The sequence below is a fragment of the Arachis stenosperma genome, chromosome 4, assembly GCF_014773155.1.
Source record: "Arachis stenosperma cultivar V10309 chromosome 4, arast.V10309.gnm1.PFL2, whole genome shotgun sequence".
Taxonomy (NCBI): Eukaryota; Viridiplantae; Streptophyta; class Magnoliopsida; order Fabales; family Fabaceae; genus Arachis; species Arachis stenosperma.
This window is the reverse complement of record NC_080380.1, coordinates 87,710,624-87,733,415: the sequence shown is the minus strand read 5'-3', so window position 1 is coordinate 87,733,415 and position 22,792 is coordinate 87,710,624. Positions and strand designations below refer to the sequence as shown.

At 39.4% G+C, this 22,792-nt stretch overlaps 1 non-coding gene across 1 annotated transcript; it reads left to right on the top strand.

The window, feature by feature from the left end:
• Positions 1 to 21,202: 21,202 nt before the first annotated feature.
• LOC130977203 (small nucleolar RNA R71) lies at positions 21,203 to 21,306 on the top strand. The gene has a single exon (XR_009084906.1). It is a non-coding gene; the product is annotated as a small nucleolar RNA R71 (small nucleolar RNA).
• The last annotated feature ends 1,486 nt before the right edge of the window (positions 21,307 to 22,792 follow it).

The following is a 22,792-nucleotide window of genomic DNA, read 5'->3' as shown; positions in this document are numbered from 1 at the left end:
GAAACAGTTTAACTTTTCATATAATACTTAACCCTAGTTGCAACTCAAGGACTAACTATGTTGCCCTAGTTCGTTCACTAATTCTATCTGTTTTTCTGTCATTAAAACATTACAGACTTTTTCTTCGATTTTTATCTTTTCTTTAACTTTTTATCTTTTCTTTATCTTTGCCTCACTAACATGTTATTACCACTCCCTAAGTGTTTTATGAAGGTAATTATGAGATTCTGCACTTAAAGTTGTCTTTCTAAAGCTTTTACAGAAAACTGCCTTTTCTGCATTATTTTATTATTTTTATTAAAATATTATTTTTAATTAAATATTATTATTTAATATTTTATTATTATTTATTATTTTATTAATATATTTTCGAAAATTAACTTTACCTTAACCTTTAACCTTTAAAATTCACTTTTTACCACCCGTAACTTTTAATATTTCTACTTTTACCACCCTAACTTTCAGAAATTACCAGACAACCCCTAAAACACCAAAAATTTTACTTCCTTGCCCTTTTTAAGATCTAAGGCCTGTTCTTCATTGTTCTTCATCACACTCAAAGTGTTCTTCATGTTCTTCATAAATTCTTCAGATTCTTTCTCTGTTTTTACCCGTTTTTCAGTCTTTTCAGCAATCGATTTTTACTATAATTCATAATAAATTAGCAGCCACTAAAACCCCATCTTTTCTATATGATTTCAACACAAATTGAACCTCAATTTAAGCTTAGGGTTTTGTTTTTCCCAGCTGCCCAAGAACATGAACTTTAAAGCTTAAATTTCATCAAATTTCATCAGAATTTCACCAAATTATCACCAAGAATCAATTATATATGCAACCAAATAATACAACATTCACACATCTTAAACACAAATAATCAAGATTAATTTCGTGACACCCTACCTGGTTTTGCTGCTCCTAATTCAATCAAACTTTCAGGTGGTCCTTAAGCACTTTTTCCTCCTAAATCACATCAAGAACAACTTTAAATCCAAAAACTCTCAACTGACCAAATTTCACTCGGTATGTTAGGAAGAGATATCTCACCTTATACTTGCTGGAAATTCACGTTTCTTGGCCCTCAAGTCAAGTTAAGCATGATTCCTAAGGAAAAACATCAAGAAAACACATGTCTACATGGTTTTCCTTGAAAACCGAATTGAAGAGGGAGGGAGACAACCATCTCACCTTATTTCCAGCCTTGATATGTTATATGGTTATGTAGAGAAAGAAGAGAGGATCATTTTGGTGAAATCAAAGTTTTGATTTGAGTTTTAGTTCAGAAGAAATCAAGCTTTGAAGATCAAGTGTTCATGAAAGTTTCTCTCTTTTCTCTCTTGTTATTTTCGTCCAAAATGAAGAAATGAGACAGGCTTGGAGGTCTTGGGGGTGTAGGGTGAGTTGTGATTGGTTGGCTTGGAGGTGGATTAAAATAATATTAAAATATCTCAGGTGTATAACAACTAAAACTAGGTGTATCGGAACACTTGCAAAAACATCTCTAAAAATTATTTTATGAGCTACTAGCATAAATGACACTAGTAACATATTTATTATGAGAATAAAACATGTATGATGAGCCCTTAGCATTGTTAAAGTCATCAGAGAGTGCTGGTGCTAAGCTGCACCAGTAAACCGTAAACCTGGTTAAACCGATTTCCTGTTTTTAACTAAAACAGACCAGGTAACCTTATAATATCTTTCAAGCAACTTATAATACTAATATAATGATAATATTATACTATTATCTTTCTTCTCTCATGAATCGAGTCCGGTTCGTCAAACTGAGCCTATTTACGAAAACTAGAATCAAAACTCCTAACCGATACGGTTCAAAAACTAGGTTCTCCGTGGCCGCGTTGTCGAGCTTGCCTCAAAAGAGGTTTTGACTTAAAGATGTCATAATGACAATGAGGATTGAGATGCTTGATGATACAGCAGAGGTGTTCCCTTTACTGATCTTCCGGAGAAATTCGTGCCTGTAGAAAAGATCCGCGTACTCGAAAATCGGGGTTGTTACAACTAACGTTGCCTCATGATCCTTCGCAAGCATTATTGGGAATCACCTTTTCCAATAACGTTGCATTGTGCCCCTTTTCCTCACGTTAGAGTTCACGTTAACTAGGTTAACGTGGCTCTTAACGTGGGCATGCCTAAGCTTCGAGAGCGTTAGTGAAACTTACCTTTAACGCTCCAAACGCCCCTCTTTCCCACGTTAGAGTTCACGTTAACTTGGTTAACGTGGCCACTAACGTAGTAGCGAATGCCATCTCCAACGTTAGTGACAAAGGTGAGTGTCACTAATGTTGGCTCATGATGCTTAGCTCCATATTAACTTTCACGTTAGTGGTCTTAACGTGACCACTAATGTGGGCAATGTTGGCTTAATCCAACGTTAGTGACAAAGGTGAGTGTCACTAACGTTGGCATTGTCATCCCTTTCACGTTAGAGTTCACGTTAACTAAGTTAACGTGACTCTTAACGTGGCCTATTGCCAATTTTGGAGCATTAGTGGTGTTCACTTTTACCACTAACGCTGGAGCTCCTTTTTCCTCTACGTTAACTATCACGTTAATGTAGTTAACGTGGCAATTAATGTGGGCTTATGATGGCTTCACAGGTGTTATTGGCAACCACCTTTCTCATTAACGTTGCAGGCTCATTCCCATTCCACGTTAGTGGTCACGTTAATTAGATTAACGTGGCTGCTAACGTGGTTCTTCCTAGCTTCCTTTGTCCTGAAATCAAGTAAATAAAGTGCATCAAAGCTCTAGCCCAAGTCATGAGATTAGGCATCATCAATTTGCAATTCAATCCTTGCATAATCCTCATGAAATCATGTAAAATTCACAATAGTTGCTTGAATCAAGGTGTAAATGAAATTTCATCCAAAACTTGCCTTATTTGCTAAGAAAATGCATGAAACTACCCTAAAACAGTAAAGAAAAGATCAGTGAAACTGGCCTAGATGCCCTGGCATCACAACACCAAATTTAAAGCTTGCTTGTCCCTAAGCAAGTACTGAAACATAGGAAGAATGAATGAGAGAACAAGATAAACAAACAATTATAATAGAAGTCAAATCCCTGGTTTATGGGGTTTCATGCATAGAAACTTAGGTTCATTCCTTCATTGGCTTCCAGGCCTTTATCATGTCCTTGAATACTTGCTTGATTGCATCTTTTGAGACTTCTTAATTATTGATCATCTTTTCCCTACCAGGATTTATTGCATTCCTTTTTAGGCTAAGTGCTTTGTAAGAGGGCGACTCTTTATGATAAGCTTTCAACCAACACTCCTGAACCAGTTGGTTCAAGGTGCTAGGTGTTAAGACACCCTTAAGGACTTACTCCCTCAAGTCTCTTTCCCATATACATACACACCACAGGCACATGGTTTGTTATTTTTCTTTCTTGAGACCTTGGTGTCCAGCACCTCTTTGGGTTACTAAGTGCTCTGTAGCAGAGGTTACTCTTGATAGTGGACTTTCAGCTGGTAATCCCGGATTAGTTAACCCAAGTTACCAAGTGATAAGGCACCCCTAAGAGCTTATTCATCCAAGCATATCCTTTGCACATGAACACCACAGACACATGCCTTAATCTTCAAACCTTTGGTGCCTAGCATTATTTCTTATTGTTTTTCTTTCCTTTTCACTTCTATTGCTCTTTCTCTTTTCTTATTGGGATTTCATTATTTGGTTAGTCTCATAGGGTGTGTTTCAAGCATAGGATTCATGATAGATAGTTGCCTTCCTACCTTGTTGGTGAACCAACTTAGCTAATTAATCACCCTACCACAAACATTCAGAATTTACTTCACAAGATAAATCCACTCTTGTTCTTTTCATAACATATTCTTTTTGATTGACTTAAAGGATAAGCATACAAGTAAGGTGAAGGTGAAAACTAGGGACATTAGACTAGTGAGCATGGACCTAAGCACCAAAATTTTAAAGACATAATTGAAGATTCCTAATATACTATGAAAGCATGTTCTATTTCATACATGATTTTCCTTATTTAAAGTTTGAAAAAGATAGACTAAGAAGGAACTCCACCACCTTTTACTCAAGGGGATGCCTATGTTCTTCTGGTTCCTTGTCTTCTTTGTGTCCACTTATGCTTCCTTTCATCCGATTCATTCTGGCTATTTTCCAATCTTCCAGTGCCTTCCTTACTGATTCATGACTCTTTTCGGCCCTTTCTCGTTCCACTCGTGCTAATTCATCCTTTACGTCCTTATATCTTGTGATTCCAGGGTGTAATACAGGTAGTTGTCCGACTAAGTACTCGAGCCTGGCTTGGGTGTTTACATGGTATCCTGTCTCACTCATATAAACCCCTTCCGAAAATGCTCTGTATTCATCAAAAAGATCTGCTTGTTCTCTTTATTTCTGATGCATCTCATGAATGTGTGCACCTTGATGTGCTTGGATGTTGATTAGCTTTTGGATGGCTTCTTGTTGTTGATCTTGCTTTTGGTTCAAGTTACGGAATGATTCACTCCACTGTCTCTCTTGTTCCGATTGCTGCGCCATCAATTGTTTTTGCCACTTCCCTTGTTGATTCATCCATCTAGAGAGCGATTCTTCTTGGCGGTCCATTATTTGCATTTGAAGCTCCTTCTGTGCCCCTTGATTTTCCATGTATTGCCTTGACAAGGTATCAATAGCCTCTTCTAATTGGTGCATGTCTAAGGTGGTTAGGGCTTGCTCCTGTGGATGTTGTCCTTCCTCAGCTCGATGGGCTGGCCTCCTTCTTAGTCTTCGTTGAGGTAGGAGAGGTGCAGTAGCATGCATCCGACGAAAAGTATTTAGAAGGCCAACTTTTTTCCACTCGGGGTTTCCATCTTCAAACACCACCCCAGGCTTGTTGCAAAGACGGAGAATAGTGCTGGGGTAGCCTAACCTTCCTCCAGAATCACTCTTCTCAGCCAACTTCCAAATACACTGGGCTATGAGTTTATGAACCTTGATTTCTCCTCCCTTCATTATGCATTGTACCATTGTTGCTCTCTTAAGGTTTACCTCTGAGTTGTTTCCGGCTGGAAGGATGGATCTCCTTACAATTTCGAACCACCCCTTAGCCTCAGGAAGGATGTATCCTCTTTTTATAAATATGGGCTTCCCATGGGGGTCTCTGTCCCAATCTGTTCCCTGCACACAGATGTCTTTCAAAATTTGGTCGTGGTTGGGGTTGTTATCTATTATTGAGTGATAGCTCTCTTCTGCAAAGGGTATGGTTCACAGCTTTAGCACTCTCATGATGCTCATGGGACTAAAATCCACCATTACCCCTCTCACGAAACTTGTATAGGATTCATCTGCCTTATCATGTCTAACCGCATTTGCATAAAACTCTCTTACCAGAGTTTTGTTCACCCTTGTAATCAGATCGGTGAGGAGCTCCCATCGACATTTTTCCACATTCTCTGTGATTTCGGGGCACTCAATTTTTGTGAGTTGAAAGCCTAACTCATATATGACTTCTTTATCAGCCATCCACCCAAATTTCTTTTCATCAAAAGGAGACTATTCTATGGGTTCCTTCCCTTTTCGCCTCTTGGAGCTCGATGATGCCATGCAGGAGACTTGGGATGTGGAGATATTGAGTGTGTGTGTGTTCGAGAGAAGGAAGGGAGATGAATGAGAATAACAAGTGTGTATAGAGAGGTTGTAAAATGGGGATCATTTATATAGAAAGATGATGGGTGTTTGACGGGTGTGGATTGATGATGTTGCTTAGTGATGGACAGTTGGGGCTTGACATTGGATGAGCACAAGGATCACCTCTTTTAAGTTCTCTGTTAGAGACTTCAGCTTGCCTATTTGTCTGTGGATGATATGGAGTGGCTACCCTGTGGCTAACTCCATAACGAACCAAAGCAGAGTAAAGCTGTTTATTGCAGAAATGAGTGCCCCCATCACTGATTAGTACTCTAGGGGTGCCAAATCTGCTGAAGATGTGTTTCTGGAGGAATTTTAACACTGTCTTAGTGTCATTAGTGGGTGTTGCAATAGCTTCCACCTATTTGGATACATAATCCACTGCCACCAGAATATAAGTGTTTGAGTATGATGGTGGGAAAGGCCCCATGAAGTCAATACCCCATACATCAAACAACTCAATCTCCAAGATCCCTTGTTGAGGCATGGCATAACAGTGAGGCAGATTACCAGATCTTTGGCAACTGTCACAATTAAGTACAAACACTCGGGAATCTTTATAGAGAGTAGGCCAGTAGAAGCCACATTGGAAGACTCTTGTGGCTATTTGCTCACTTCCAAAATGTCCTCCATATTGTGATCCATGGCAATGCCATAGGATCTTCTGCGCTTTTTCTTTAGGCACACATCTACGGATTACTCTGTCTGCACATCTCTTGAAGAGATACGGCTCATCCCAAAGATAATACTTTGCATCCGTGATCAGCTTCTTTGATTGCTGCCTACTGTATTCTTTGGGTATGAATCTCATTGCCTTGTAGTTCGCAATGTCTGCAAACCATGGCACTTCCTGGATAGCAAAGAGTTGCTCATCCGGAAAGTTTTCACAGATCTCAGTAAGAGGGAGGGACGCCCATTCTACTGGTTCTATTTGGGACAGGTGATCTGCTACTTAATTCTCTGTCCCTTTTCTGTCTTTTATTTTTATATCAAACTCTTGCAGAAGCAACACCCATCTTATGAGTCTGGGTTTTGAATCCTGCTTTGTGAGTAGATATTTAAGAGCAGCATGGTCAGTGTACACAATCACTTTTGATCCTACTAAATAGGATCTAAAGTTGTCAATGGCGTAAACCACTGCAAGTAGCTCTTTTTCTGTGGTTGTGTAGTTCTTCTGTGCGTCATTTAAAACACGACTGGCATAGTAAATGACGTGCAGAAGCTTGTCATGCCTTTGTCCCAACACTGCACCAATGGCATGGTCACTGGCATCACACATCAATTCAAAAGGTAATGTCCAGTCTGGTACAGAGATGACTGATGTTGTGACTAGCTTAGCTTTCAGAGTCTCAAATGCCTGCAGACACTCCTTATCAAAGATAAATGGCGTGTCAGCAGCTAGCAGATTACTTAGAGGTTTGGCAATTTTTGAAAAATCCTTTATAAACCTCCTATAGAATCTTGCATGCCCCAGAAAGCTTCTGATTGCCTCAACATTGGCTGGTGGTGGTAATTTTTCAATTACCTCTACCTTAGCTTGATCCACCTCTATTCTCCTGTTCGAGATTTTATGCCCAAGGACAATTCCTTCAGTCACCATAAAGTGACATTTCTCCCAGTTTAAAACTAGGTTAGTCTCTTGGCACCTCTTTAGAACAAGTGCTAGATGGTCAAGACAGGAGCTAAATGAGTCTCCAAATACTGAAAAGTCATCCATGAAGACTTCCAGAAATTTTTCCACCATATCAGAGAAAATTGAGAGCATGCATCTTTGAAAGGTTGCAGGTGCATTGCACAGGCCAAATGGCATCCTTCTGTATGCAAATACTCCAGATGGACATGTGAATGCCGTTTTCTCTTGATCCTAGGGATCTACTGCAATTTGATTATAACCTGAATATCCATCCAGGAAGTAGTAGTATTCATGACCTGCTAGTCTTTCTAGCATCTGGTCTATGAATGGTAAAGGAAAACGGTCCTTTCTGGTAGCTGTATTGAGCCTTCTATAATCAATACACATACGCCACCCAGTAACTGTTCTTGTAGGAACCAGTTCATTTTTTTCATTATGAACCACTGTCATGCCACCCTTCTTAGGGACGACTTGGACAGGGCTCACCCAAGGGCTATCAAAAATAGGATAAATGATCCCAGCCTCTAGTAGTTTAGTGACCTCCTTCTGCACCACTTCCTTCATGGCTGGATTCAGCCGCTTTTGTGGTTGAACCACTGGCTTGGCGTCACCTTCCAATAGAATCTTGTGCATGCATCTGGCTGGGCTAATGCCCTTAAGATCACTGATGGACCACCCAAGAGTTGTCTTGTGTGTCCTTAGCACTTGAATTAGTGCTTCCTCTTCCTGTGGCTCTAAAGTAGAGCTTATGATTACATGAAAGGTATCACCTTCTCCCAGAAATGCATATTTCAGGGATGGTGGTAATGGTTTGAGCTCGGATTTAAGAGGTTTCTCCTCTTCCTGAGGGATTTTCAGAGGTTCTATCATTCTCTCTGATTCCTCCAGATCAGGCTGAACATCTTTAAAGATATCCTCTAGCTCTGATTCGAGACTCTCAGTCATATTGACCTCTTTTACTAGAGAGTCAATAATATCAACACTCATGCAGTCATTTGGGGTGTCTGGATGCTGCATAACTTTGACAACATTCAACTTGAACTCCTCCTCGTTGACTCTCAGGGTTACTTCCCCTTTTTGGACATCAATAAGGGTTCGGCCAGTTGCTAGGAAAGGTCTTCCTAGAATGAGAGTTGCACTCTTGTGCTCCTCCATTTCCAGCACCACAAAGTCAGTAGGAAAGGCAAATGGCCCAACCTTGACAATCATGTCTTCAATCACGCCTGATGGGTATTTAATGGAGCCATCAGCAAGTTGGAGACATATCCGGGTTGGTTTGACTTCTTCAGTCAAACCAAGCTTTGTGATAATAGTTGCAGGTATTAGGTTGATACTTGCCCCAAGATCACATAGAGCTTGCTTGGTACAAGTATCCTCTAATGTGCATGGTATCATAAAGCTTCCGGGATCTTTAAGCTTTTCAGGTAAGCTTTTCAGAATGACTGCACTGCAATCTTCAGTGAGGTAAACTTTTTCAGTTTCTCTCCAATCCTTCTTATGACTTAAGATCTCTTTCATGAACTTAGCATAAGAGGGTATTTGCTCAAGTGCCTCTGCAAACGGAATCTTTATTTCAAGAGTCCTAAGATAGTCTGCAAAGCAGAAAAATTGCTTATCCTGTTCTGCTTGGCGGAGTTTCTGAGGATAAGGCATTTTGGCTTTGTATTCCTCAACCTTAGTTGCTGCAGGTTTATTGCCTACAGATGTAGGTTGAAAAGCCTTTTTAGAAGGGTTATTATCAGCACTTGTGTGTGTCTGATCCCCCACTGGCATTTGAATGCCAGGGGTGGAAGCTGGAGTGGCGTTAGACGCCAACTCCTCACCTGTTTCTGGCGTCTGAACGCCAGAACTATGCTTCCTTTGGGCGTTGAATGCCAATTCCTTGCTTGTTTCTGGCGTTGAATGCCAGGACTGAACATGGTTTGGGCATTCAGCGCCAGTTTCCCACCCATTTTCTGGCGTTTGAACGCCAGAATTATTCCTCTCTGGGCTCTTAATGTCCTCAGAGGAATTTTGGGTAGTTTGCTTATTTCTTGGCTTCCTGCTATCTTGAAGTGATGTTTTTAATGTTTTCCCACTTCTTAATTGAACTGCTTGGCACTCTTCTGTTATTTGTTTTGATAGCTGCTGTTTTGTTTGCTTCAAGTGTACTTCCATATTCATATTAGCCATTCTTGTTTCTTGTAATATCTCCTTGAATTTGGCTAACTATTTTGTTAGAAAGTCTAATTGCTGATTGAATTTTGTAGCTTGTTCTGCAGGACTGATTTCAGCAGTCACTGTTTTAGCTTCTTCTTTCATGGAAGATTCACTGCTTAGGTACAGATGCTGATTTCTGGCAACTGTATCAATAAGCTCTTGCGCTTCTTCAATTATTTTTCTCATATGTATAGATCCACCAGCTGAGTGGTCTAGAGAAATCTGAACTCTCTCTGTAAGCCCATAATAGAAGATGTCTAACTGCACCCACTCTGAAAACATTTCAGAGGGACATTTTCTTAGCATCTCTTTGTATCTCTCCCAAGCATCATAAAGAGATTCATTATCTCCTTGTTTGAAGCCTTGGATGCTCAGCCTTAGCTATGTAATCCGTTTTGGAGGAAAATAGTGATTCAGGAATTTTTCTGACAGCTGTTTCCATGTCTTTATGCTGTCCTTAGGTTGGTTATTTAACCACCTCTTAGCTTGAGCTTTTACAGTGAATGGAAACAGTAATAATCTGTAGACATCCTGATCTACTTCCTTATCATGTACTGTGTCAGCAATTTGTAAAAATTGTGCCAGAAACTCTGTAGGTTCTTCCTGTGGAAGACTGGAATACTGGCAACTTTGCTGCACCATGATGATGAGCTGAGGATTCAGCTCAAAACTACTGACTCCGATGGAGGGTATACAGATACTACTCCCATATGAAGCAGTAGTGGGGTTAGCATATGACCCAGAGTCGTTCTGGACTGTTCATTTCCACTTAGTTCCATGATGGAGCAAGGGAGATGATATGGATGTAGATATTCTTTATTTTATTATATATAAAAATTTATTTTTGAAATAATAAAGAAAAATAAAATAAGATAAAATAAAAACGAAATAAACATTAAAATAAAAAATTTTAAAATATTTTGTGATGATTTTCGAAAAAATTGAGGAGAGAGAAAAAGTGGTTAGGATATTTTTGAAAAAGATAATAAAATATTATTATTATTATATTTATTTTTTATTTTTTTTAAAAAATCTTAAGAGGATAAGATTTGAAAAATTTTGAAATTGAAATCTGAATTTTTATAAAAAAAATTCGAAAAAGTAGCTTAAAAATAGTTAGAAAAGATATTTTTTTTTAATTTTGAATTTTATGATGAAAGAGAAAAACACATAAAAGACACAAGACTTAAAATTTTTAGATCTAATGCTCCTTGTTTTCGAAAATTTTGGAGGGAAAACACCAAGAAACACCAAACTTAAAAATTTTAAGATCAAAACATAAAGAAAACTCAAGAACACCTTGAAGATACACAAGAATAACAAGAACAAAAGAAAGAACACCAAACTTAAAATTTTTAGAAAACTTCAATAAAATTTTTGAAAATTATAAAAAGATTAACAACAAAACACCAAACTTAAAGTTTGGCACAAGATTCAATCAAAGAAAAATTATTTTTGAAAAAGATTTTAAAAAGAAGATACCCAATTACCAAGAACATAGACCAACGCTCTAGCCAATTGGGCAGTAAAGGTAACACTTGTTTTGAAGAGGTATATTTATATTATTCCTTTTGGAAAAGAACAAGAAAAACAAAAAAAGGCACAGAACAAGAAAAACTAAAAATCAAACAAGAAAAATAAACAAGAACAGCTTAAAGATCAAAGAACACAAATTCAAAAATTTAAAAGGAAAATATAAAATATGCAATTGACACCAAACTTAGAACAAGACACTAAACTCATGAAAAAAATTAAAAATTGATAAAGAAAAATAATATTTTTGAAAAATTTTTGAAAAGGGAATAAAGGACTTAGAATTTAATGACTCTATAGCAACAAAAATAAATTATTCCTAATCTAAGCAACAAAATAAACCTTTAGTTGTTCAAACTCAAATAATCTCCGGCAACGGCGCCAAAAACTTGGTGCACGAAATTGTAATGCCAATATCAAAATCAAGATTTCTTACAACCTCGCACAACTAACCAGCTAGTGCACTGGGTCGTCCAAGTAATATCTTACGTGAGTAAGGGTCGAATCCCACGGAGATTGTTGGCTTGAAGCAAGCTATAGTTATTTTATTATTCTTAGTCAGGATATCAATTATAATTATCAGTTTGAATTACGAAAAATAAAAGAGCATAAAAAAATAATTGTTACTTAATAATGGAGAATATGTTGGAGTTTTGGAGATGCTTTGTCATCTGAATCTCTGCAACATACTGCTTTCTTACTTTCAGAATTTGCAAGGCTCCTTCCATGGCAAGCTATATATAGGGTGTCGCCGTTGTCAATGGCTACTTCCCATTCTCTCAGTGAAAACGGTCCAAATGCTCTATCACAGCACGACTAATCAGCTGTTGGTTCTCGATCATGTCGGAATAGAATCCATTGATTCTTTTGCGTTTGTCATCACGCCCAACACTCGTGAGTTTGAAGCTCGTCACAGTCATCCAATCCCAGAATCCTACTCGGAATACCACAGACAAGGTTTAGACTTTCCGGATTCTCATGAATGCCGCCATCAATTCCAGCTTATACCACGAAGATTCTGATTAAGGAATCTAAGAGATACTCATTCAATTTGATGTAGAACGTAGGTGGTTGTTAGGCACACGTTCATGGAGTGAGGAAGGTGATGGGTGTCATGGATCATCACTTCCTTCATAGTGAAGCGCGAATGAACATCTTAGATAGGAACAAGCATATTTGAATGGGAAACAGAAATAATTGCATTAATTCATCGAGACGCTGCAGAGCTCCTCACCCCCAACAATGGGGTTTAGAGACTCATGCTGCCAAAAGGTACAAATTTCAGATATAAAAATGTCATGAGATACAAAATAAGTCTCTAAAAGTTATTTAAATACTAAACTAGTAACCTAGGTTTACAGAGAATGAGTAAACTAAGATGGATAGTGCAGAAATCCACTTTTGGGGCCCACTTAGTGTGTGCTGGGGCTGAGACTTAAGCTTCTCACGTGCCTAGGCTGTTTCTGGAGTTGAACGCCATGTTGTAACGTGTTTCTGGCGTTCAACTCTGGTTCGTGACGTGTTTCTGGCGCTGGACGCCAGACTGCAACATGGAACTGGCGTTAAACGCCAGTTTACGTCGTCTATCTTTGCGCAAAATATGAACTATTATATATTGCTGGAAAGCCCTGGATGTCTACTTTCCAACCCAATTGAGACCGCGCCAATTGGACTCCTGTAGCTCCAAAAAATCTATTCCGAGTGTAGAGAGGTCAGAATCCAACAGCATCAGCAGTCCTTTTTCAGCCTAAATCAGATTTTTGCTCAGCTCCCTCAATTTCAGCCAGAAAATACCTGAAATCACAGAAAAACACACAAACTCATAGTAAAGTCTAGAAATATAATTTTTGCTTAAAAACTAATAAAATTCTATTAAAAACTAATAAAAACATGCTAAAATCTACATGAAATTACCCCCAAAAAGCGTACAAAATATCCGCTCATCATTGGTGAAGCAACTTAGCTAACTAATCTTCCTACCACAAACATATGGGATTCACTTCACAAAATAACTCCACTCTTGTTTTTCATATCATTTCTTTTCATTTGGCTTAAGGGACAAACATACAAGTAAGCAAGATGAAGTTAGAAACCAGGGACACTAGACTAGTAATCATAGAATTTAACAACAATGAAACTTAAATGCAGAATTGAAAATCCTAAACTACTATAGAAGCATGTTCTATTTCATACATGATTTTCCTTATTTAAAGCTGTGAAAAGGTAGAGAACAAGAAGGAACTCCACCACCTTTTACTCATGAGGTTGATCATGCTCTTTTGCTTCCTTGTCTTTCTCTTGACTACTTGACTCCCCTGCTCCTTTGCTCTTCCCAATCAATTTCATCCAGAAGCCAGCGTCTTCAATTTTCTTTTTCAGTGTTTCCTTTTGTTGTTTCACCTTCACCTCCTCTTGCTCTGTTAAGTCCTTGCGAACTGCCTCATAAATTGGGATGGCAGGGAGCAAGTTATACATATGCCCAGTCATATAGTTTAACTTAGCCTGAGTGTTTATGCTAAATTCTTCTCGATGCAGCTGCCTTCCTTCGTTGGGCACACTGAATTCGTTGAAGGCTTTCATCTGAGCTTTCTGACGTTGGTTGAGTTCTTGGAGGAGTTTGTCTTGGCTTTCTTGCCTTTCGGACACTTGACTGATGGCTTGAGTGAGCTGAGAGTAGTGCTCTTGTTGCTGCTCCATTAGCTATTTCTGCCATTTCCTTTGTTGATTCATCCAATGTGATAGCATTTCCTCTTGATGATCCATTCTCTAAGATTGAAAATGCAACTGTTGTTCTTGTTCTTCCATGTATATTCTTGATAAATCGTCAATGGCTCCTCGAATGTGACCCAAATTTATGTTGGTTGGGTCATAGTACCCTTCTTGATGATATTCTGTTGGTTGGGGTTCTTCTTGGAAAGGTTCTTCTTCTGGTTCTTCTCCTGATGTCCTCTTCCTTAGATGGGGTCTTTTCTACTGTTGAGCTGGTGTCACATGAGTTATGCGTTGAAGTGTAAGTGACCTTCCGAGACTTACCTAAATTGGATTACTGTCCTCGAAGACTACCTTGGCTTTCAAGCATAATCTAAAGATGTTGCTGGGGTACCAAAGTCTAGCACCCGAATCACTCTTCTCTGCTGACTCTTGAATTCCCTCAGCTATGATTTCGTACACATTGATGCCTCCACCCTTTATTAAGCAATGTACCATAGTAGCTCTAGCGATGTTGACCACAGAATTGTTTGCAGCTGGGAGGATAGATCGTCTCACAAGCTCAAACCATCCCTTGGCTTCCGGGATGAGGTATCCTCTCCTGATGAACCGAGGCCTCTTATCCGAATACCTTTCCCAGTCAGATCCCACAATACATATGTCACCTACAATTTCTTCCAGTTCATCATTGTCGGGGCCATTATTTATTCTTTCTTGATAACTGAGCTCAACAAAACGTAGTGATTTCAGCTGGAGAGCCCTTGTTATGGCATTAGGGCTGAAATCCACCTCTGTTCCTCTTATATAGCTCTTGAAGGTGGGGGCCCTGGTCTTGTCTTCTCTAACCACATTTGCATAGAATTCCTTGATGATGGTTGCATTAATCCTTGTTTCCGGATTGGTGAGCTTTTGCCAACCCCTTTGCTCAATTTTCTCTCGAATTTGTGGACATTCATCTTTGTTAAACTAGAATGTTAACTCAGGCAGTATCTTTTTGTTCTTTATTTGTTCAAACTCGAGCTCATGGAAGGCTGTTTTGAATCTCCTTCCATCGAAGGGGATGCTCTCCACTGGTTCCTTCCTCTTTTGCCTCTTGGAGCTTGATGATGCCGTGGGTGATGGTTGCGGTTCACAAGATGAGGCTTATGAGAGTGTGTATGATTCTTTAGTGGAAGAGGGAGTGTATGGTGTGTATTTTGAAGGTGATAAATTGTGTTTGTATGATTCTTATCCCAAAATGATATAAATTGTGTTCATGCCATCTTAATGTGCCTTGAACACCAAACTTGTTATTCACTATATGTTGCATATAAAGGTTCTGTTAAATGTTTGTCAAAGTTGTTTTGAAATTCATGATCTTACTTTATTAACTAACACTAAAGAATTTAAAAGAAGGGATAAGAATCATGGGTTGCCTCCCATGAAGCACTTCTTTAACGTCATTAGCTTGACGGTTGACCCTTGTCATGGTGGTTGGTGGTGCTTCAAATCCTCTCTTCTTGCAGTGTGTTTGTCTCTAGTGGCTTTGTTGAGAAGCTTCACATGTTCCAAGGATAAGACTTTATTGATGATGTACACTTGAGGTAGCTGAGATGGGATGGTAGGAAGATAAGGTGGGATGGTTGGATAGTGAGTAGAGATCACTTTATCTCCTGGAGAGAAATCCTCTGTAGGGATCTTGTTTCTCCATCTTCTGGAAACTTTCCTCCTTGTTTCTCTTGATGCTGTCTTGCTTTCTATAGATTTTTTCTTTAAGGGATCCTTGTTGCTAGCTTTCCATGACTCTGGTGGGCTCAGCTCCCTTTGAGTTACCTCTGAATGTGGTTCTTCCTGAATATATGGCTTTCCAACTAATGAGGTTTCTAATTGTATTGTTTGTGCTTCACTGCTTGTTTCTTGCATCAATGCTTCATTATGCTCTTCTCTTGATTCTTTGTTTTCTTGACTTGCTTCTTGCCATGATTTGAAGACATTGAAGGTGAGTTGTTCATCATGTATCCTTAAGATTAGCTCTCCCTGTTCCACATCTATAAGTGCCCTAGCAGTGGCTAAGAATGGCCTCCCTAAGATGATTGGATGGAGATGACTTTCTTCCATCTCTAGGATAACAAAGCCTGTGGGGAGGTAGTAGCTCCCAACCTTCACCAGCACATTTTCAACTACTTCTATTGCCTGTTTTTGAGTTTTGTCAGCCAATCTGATAATTACATCAGTAGGAGTTAGTTCATTGATTTGGATCTTCTTCATGAGGGAGAGGGGCATTAGGTTGATGCTTGCTCCCAAGTCACAAAGCCCTTTGTTAATTTTTGTTTTGCCTATAGCACAAGGGATATGGAAGCTCCCTGGGTCTTTTCTTTTTATAGGTAGCTGTGGTTGAATGAGAGCACTGCATTCCTTGTTCATCAGTATTGTTTGCCCACCTTTCAATGAACTCTTCCTGGTCAGCAGCTCTTTTATGTACTTAATGTATGAGGGCATCTGTTGGAGAGCTTTAATGAATGGTACCCGTTCCACATCTATAAGTGCCCTAGCAGTGGCAAAGAATGGCCTCCCTAAGATGATTGGATGGAGATGACTTTCTTCCATCTCTAGGATAACAAAGCCTGTGGGGAGATAGTAGCTCCCAACCTTCACCAGCACATTTTCAACTACTCCTATTGCCTGTTTTTGAGTTTTGTCTGCCAATCTGATAATTACATCAGTAGGAGTTAGTTCATTGATTTGGAGCTTCTTCATGAGGGAGAGGGGCATTAGGTTGATGTTTGCTCCCAAGTCACAAAGCCCTTTGTCAATTTTTGTTTCGCCTATAGCACAAGGGATGTGGAAGCTCCCTGGGTCTTTTCTTTTTATAGGTAGCTGTGGTTGAATAAGAGCACTGTATTCCTTGTTCATCAGTATTGTTTGCCCACCTTTCAATGAACTCTTCCTGGTCAGCAGCTCTTTTATGTACTTAATGTATGAGGGCATCTGTTGGAGAGCTTTAATGAATGGTATGTTTATATGAAGAGATGCAAACATATCAAGGAACCTTGAGTATATTCTTCTTGCTTCACCACCTTTTAGTCTTTGAGGAAAAGGTGCATATGGGTTCAGACCCTCTTCTTTTAGCTTCTCCTTCTGTGGAGGGTTGGGTTCCTGATTTCTCTGTGTCACTTGGGAAGCTGTCAGTGGACTTAGGAATTTGCTGGGATAGATACCCTACTTGGGATTCCAACCTTTTGATGGTATCTCCTTGGTTCTTTATGTTGGTTCGCACCTCATCCTTGAATGCTTTGTTGTCCTGGACTTCCTTGTATAAACCTTCAAGTAAGGTTTCAATTCTAGAGAGTCTATCCTCAGAGTATGATGGTGGGTTTGGGTTATAAGAGTGAGGATGATCATGCTGGTTTTGATATGGGTGTTGAGGAGTGTGGTTAGGTGGTTGTTGATATGATCTTTGTGATGAATGTTGGTGGACAGCATGGTTGTTAGGATTGTGATTTTGACATCTATGATCTTGGCATTGGTCTTGTTGGTTTCCCCACCCAAAGTTGGGGTGGTTCTTCCATTCTGGATTGTAAGTTTTGGAGTATGGATCATGATTTTGCCTTGTTGAATTACCAACATAGTTGGTTTGCTCCCATTCACCTCCTTCCTCTGTGTTTACTCCTTCTTGGGTTGATGATTGTGTGGTGACTGCTGCAACTTGGTTCTTCTCCATTTGCTTTGTAAGGTCAGCTAGTTGCTTGGTAATCATCTTGTTATGAGCTAGTAGTGCATCAACATGGTTCAGTTCCATTACACCTCGAGTGTTGCTCCTCTTAGAAGCATAGAAGTAGTCATTCTCAACTACAGTCTCAATGACATCTATGGCTTCTTCAATGGTCTTTTTCTTATTCAAAGATCATCTGGATGAGTGATCTACTGCCTTTTTCGATTCATACGAGATTCCCTCATAGAAAATATACAGCTGTGCCCATTCATTGAACATGTCCGGTGGGCACCTTCTTATCAAATCCTTAAACCTCTCCCACGCTTCGTAGAGAGTCTCACCATCTTGTTGCCTGAAAGTTTGTACCTCAGCTCTCAGCCTGTTGATCCTTTGAGGAGGGTAGAACCTTGCCAAGAATTTGTTCACTACATCTTCCCATGCTGTTAAACTCTCCTTTGGAAAAGACTCCAACCATTTAGACGCCTTGTCCCTGAGTGAAAAAGGGAACAAGAGCAATCTGTAAACATCTGGGTGGACGCCATTAGACTTCACGGTGTCACATATTCTTAGAAAGGTGGTTAAATGTTGATTTGGGTCTTCTTGGGCACTTCCTTCGAATGAACAGTTGTTCTGAACAAGGGTAATGAGTTGGGGTTTTAGCTCAAAGTTGTTAGCATGTATGGTTGGCTTTTGGATGCTGCTTCCACAGTTGCCTAGGTTTAGGTTGATGTAAGATCCTCGAACCCTTCTTCCCGGCTCAGCATGATTCACATGGCCATCTCTGGCATGGTTATGAGCTTCTCCTTCATGGTTATCCTCCATGATTGTTTTAAAGAATTCCTCATCTTCCTCTGCTCCAACAACTCTTTTGCCTCTTGCTTCCCTCTTTTTTCTAAGGAGAGTCCTCTCAGGTTCAGAATCAAAGGGTGTTGAAGCTCCGCTTCTTCTACCTGTCATACAACCAGCACAGCTCACAGCAAGAAAGAAATTGCAGAGATTATAATGGTTAAAGTGGTTGTTAGTGTGAGTGGTGCAAATTGTCAAACAGTTAGTGGGTTAGTGAACAGAATTGTAAATAATGCGGGAAAATAAAAGGGGAGATAAGGAAAGGGAAGAAGTATCTGTAACTGAAAGTAAACAGCTAAACAAAATGAACAAAAGAAAGAAAATGCTCAATCTAGTAATCTTCCAACTTAATCATTGTTGATTCAAAATCAATCCCCGGCAACGGTGCCATAAACTTGATGCATGGGAATTTGTCTCTCAACAAATTTCCTTCGGCAAGTATACCAAATTATCGTCAAGTAAAAACTCACAATAGAGTGAGGTTGAATCCCACAGGGATTGATTGGTCAAGCAATTTTAATTGGAAGAATGCTCTAGTTGAGCTAAGCAGAAAGTGGATATAGAATTGCAGAAAATTAAATGGCGGGAAAGTAAATGACAGAAAATAAATTGCAGAATCTTAAATGGGAAATGGGGGTGATTAGCATGAAAGTAAATAACAGAAAATAAAGAGAATGGGTAAGATCAGAAATGGGGAATTTATTGGGTTCAAGAGGTATTGCATTCTCCGGATCAAGTTCATTCTCATCTCTTCCTCAATCAATGCATTCATTGATCTCCTTGCCAATCTTAAGTGATTGGATCCCAATTCCTTGGCAATCCAATCTCTCTAAACTTGAACAATTGCCCAATTCCTTGATTTAATTGCTCATGAGAAGAGATGAGGCATGGTCACTGATTATACCACATGTATGTCTAAATCAAAGTATTGGTAAGGTTAAATGTCACAATACCCATCCAAAACCCAATTTGGTCCAACATGAGAAAGCATTTCTAGCATGATCTCCTCATCCCTTTTCCAAGGCTCAGAGGAGATCCAATTATGAAGAGTTTCTTTCCCAAGATAACAATCTAATTAGATGAAGATCGAAAGCTTTCTAGTAAAATCAAGAGAAAAGAAAGAAGAAGAATAATGAAAACTATGATTGATCTATCAAATTACAACAGAGCTCCCTAACCCAATGAAAGGGGTTTAGTTGTTCATAGCTCTGGAAAATGGAAATGAAGAAGAAGAAAGATACATTCTCACTCTAGAAGTTGCAGAAAAGTAAAATATACAGAGTGTAGTTTTTTCCAATGTGCCAATCTCTTTTCTAGTTCAAAACTACTCCTATATATACTACTCTTCTTGGTCTCCTAGTCAATTCTGCAAGTCTTGGATATAGGCCTTTGATCTTAAGTTGAAGCAGTTGGGAATCTTCAGTGGGCTCAGCTTTAGTTGCAGAGAGAAAGTGATGTAAGCATGGACTTTGGCTTGGGGCGTTAGTGGCGTTAACGCTGAGTGACATTATGGGTTCGATGATGTTAGTGGCAATCACTTTTCTCACTAACGTTCCCCCCATATGGCCTATGTTAACTCCAACATTAGTGGTACTAACGTGACCACTAACGTTGCCTTACAAACCTTCGCAAGCGTTATTGGGACTCACCTTTCCCAATAACGTTTCCTTGTGCCCCTAGCCCCCACGTTAGAGCTCACGTTAACTAAGTTAACGTGGTTATGTCTCATCTTTGCAAGCGTTATTGGGACTCACCTTTCCCAATAACGTTGTCTTGTGCCCCTAGTCTTCATGTTAGAGCTCACGTTAACTAAGTTAACGTGGCTCTTAATGTGGTTATGAATGCCATCCCCATGTTAGTGACAAAGGTGAGTGTCACTAACGTTGGCTCATCAATTTCAACTCCACATTAACTTTCACGTTAGTGGTCTTAACGTGACCACTAACGTGGGCAATGCAAGCTTGATCCAACGTTAGTGACAAAGGTGAGTGTCACTAATGTTGGCATTGTTCCTCTCTTCCACGTTAGAGTCCACGTTAACTTAGTTAACGTGGCTCTTAACGTGGTTCATTGCCACATCTTAGAGCGTTAGTGGTGATCACAATTACCACTAACGTTGGAGTCTTTTTTGTCTCCACGTTAACTACCACGTTAATGTAGTTAACGTGGCAATTAACGTGGCTCATGATGGCTTCGAGGGCATTACTGGTGTCCACTTTTCTCATTAATGCTGTAGGCTTATCCCTATTCCACGTTAGTACCTACGTTAACTAGGTTAACGTGGATGCTAACGTGGCTCTTCCTTGCTTCCTTTGTCCTGAAATTACACAAATAAAGTGCATCAAAGCTCTAATCCAAGTCATGAAATCATGTATTATCCAATCTAACATTCATTCCTTGCATAATTCTCATGAAATAATGTAAAATTCATAATATTTTTCTAAATCAAGATGTAAGTGTTCTTTTATCTAAAACTTGCTTATTTCCTAAGAAAATGCATGAAACTACACTAAAACAGTAAAGAAAAGGTTAGTGAAACTGGCCTACATGACCTGGCATCAGTTGACTTGTTCCTAGTTAGCCTCTTCTCCTACACTTACTCCTTCTTGAGCTGGTGATAAAGTGATGACTGCTGCAACTTGGTTTTTCTCCACCTTCTTGGTAAGATCTGCTAGCTGCTTGGTGATCATCTTATTTTGAGCTAACAATGCATCCATGTGATTCAGCTCCATTACTCCTCGAGCGTTGCTTCTTTCAGAGGCATAGAAGTAGTCATTCTCAGCCACCGTCTCAATGACATCTATAGCTTCTTCAATGGTTTTCTTCTTGTTTAAAGAACCCCCTGAGGAATGATCTACAACCTTCTTTGACTCATAAGAGAGACCTTCATAGAAAATATGAAGTTGAACCCATTCATTGAATATGTCCGGTGGGCATCTTCTTGTTAAGTCCTTGAACCTCTCCCATGCTTCATAGAGAGTCTCACCATCTTGTTGCCTGAAAGTTTACACCTCAGCTCGCAACCTGTTAATTCTTTGAGGAGGGTAGAATCTTGCTAAAAATTTGTTCACCACATCTTCCCAATTTGTTAAGCTCTCCTTTAGGAAGGATTCCAATCACTTGGATGCTTTGTCCCTAAGTGAAAAAGGGAACAAAAGCAGCCTATAGACATCCGGGTGGACTCCATTAGACTTCACAGTATCACAAATTCTCAGGAAGGTAGTTAGATGTTGATTGGGATCTTCTTGAGCACTTCTTCCAAATGAGCAGTTGTTCTGAACAAGGGTGATGAGCCGGGGTTTTAGTTCAAAGTTGTTGGCATGTATGGTGGGCTTTTGGATGCTACTTCCACAGTTTCCTGGGTTTGGATTAATGTAAGAGCCTAGAACTCTCCTCTCTTGCCCAACATGATTTGTAGGGCCTTCTCTGGCATGGTTGTGAGCCTATCCTTCATGGTTGTTTTCCAAGTTCTCCTCCATGTTCGTTTCAAAGTACTCTTCCTCTTCCTCAGCATCAACAACTCCTTTCCCTCTTGCTTCTCCCCTTAGTCTCCAGAGGGTTCTCTCAGGTTTTAAATTGAAGGAAGTTGAAGCTCCGATTCTTCTCCCTGTCATACAACAAACAAAGCACACAGTAAGAAATAAAATGAGGTGATTATTCTTGTTAAAGTGATTGTTAGTGTGAGTGGTGCAAATTATCAAATAGTTAGTGGGTTGGTGAGCAGAATTGTAAGTAAATTCAAAGAAAAAGAAGATAACAAGGGAATAGGGGGTGAGGAAGAAACAAAAAAAAGTGAAGGTAAATAACTGAATAAAATAAACATCAAAAGAAAAATGCTCAATCTAGTGATCTTTCGACTTAATCATTGTTGATACAAAATCAATCCCCGGCAACGGCGCTATAAACTTGATGCATGAAAACTTGTCTCTCAACAAATTTCCCTTCGGCAAGTATACCGAATTGTCGTCAAGTAAAAACTCACAATAGAGTGAGGTCGAATCCCACAGAGATTGATTGGTCAAGCAACTTTAGTTGGAAGAGTGTGCTAGTTGAGCTAAACAGAGTATAGTTGAGAGTTGCAAAAAATTAAATGGCGGGAAATTAAATAGCAGAAAATAAAGTGCAGAAATCTTAAATGGGAATTTTGGGAAATGAGCATGGAAATAAATGGCAGAAAGAAAAGAGAATGGGTAAGATCAGAAATGGGGAATTCATTGGGCTCAGGAGATGTTGTATTCTCCGGATCAAATTCATTTTCATCTCTTCCTCAATCAAAGCATCTAATGATCTTCTTGGCAATCTTAAGTGATTGGGTTCCAATTCCTTGGCAACCCAATCTCTCTAAGCTTCAACAATTGCCCAATTCCTCGATTTAATTGCTCATGGGAAGAGATGAAGTGTGGTCACTGATTATACCACATGTATTTCCAAATCAAAGTGTTGGAAGGATTACATGTCACTATATCTGCTCAGACCCCAATTTGGTCCAACAAGAGAAAGCATTTCTAGCAT